Here is a 915-nt window from a genome sequence, read left to right on the forward strand (position 1 = left end):
AATCTTATAGATCAGATTCATATCCGTAATTTTTAAATTTAATTTGGATAAACACCACAAATATATCGATCGATCGAATCTAACCTATCAACACCTCTAACAAAGCCAACTAATTAAGTAAAAAAGTTATATGAATCACCAACTTGGGATTAGTTAAAGTACTGGATATACTTTGATTATTAACCAAGTGAGTCGTTGAGTTCAAATATTGGAAATGGAAATAAAAGATTTATAGTCTAACCGAGTTTTTAAACGTAAAATAGTTTTCTATCCTTTACATCATTTCCTTCAAAAAATTCAACTTGCAAACAACCCATCCTTAGATAAGTAAAGGGGTGGTATAATTACTCTTTTTATATTAATAAAAATATTATATATACACAAAAAATTAATTATTAAATTAGTTATTATATATTTATATATAAATATATATTATTTATTAATTTATTTTTAATATATATTTTATATCAATAATTAATTTAATAACTAATTTTTAGTATATACAAAATATATTATATATGGTTGTAATAATAAATCTCTAAAGTGAATTTCTAACAAAGAGATAGATGTGATCATTCTATATATTGAGAGGAATAGATTCCCTCATTTTATTGCTTTATAAATCAGCTGCATGCTGTGTGGGAACTTCCTTATCCTATGTACCTTTTTATATATTCATATAAGGTTAGTTTCAACGATCTAACCAACTAACTAGACACAGAAATAAAACTAACTAATCTATGGTAGGTAAAATGAAATAAATAACAGAAAAGCCTCCAACTAACTCAAGTTAAAGTGTTAAACACATAAGAGTGTTCTCATTAATTAATGAGGTGGAGTGGTGGACCTTCTAAGTTCTGATGAGCGTAGTGACATGCATATCTCTAAGACCAAATTAAAATTTTAAGAAATGAA

Source organism: Arachis ipaensis, chromosome B05 (genome assembly GCF_000816755.2).
Source record: "Arachis ipaensis cultivar K30076 chromosome B05, Araip1.1, whole genome shotgun sequence".
NCBI lineage: Eukaryota > Viridiplantae > Streptophyta > Magnoliopsida > Fabales > Fabaceae > Arachis > Arachis ipaensis.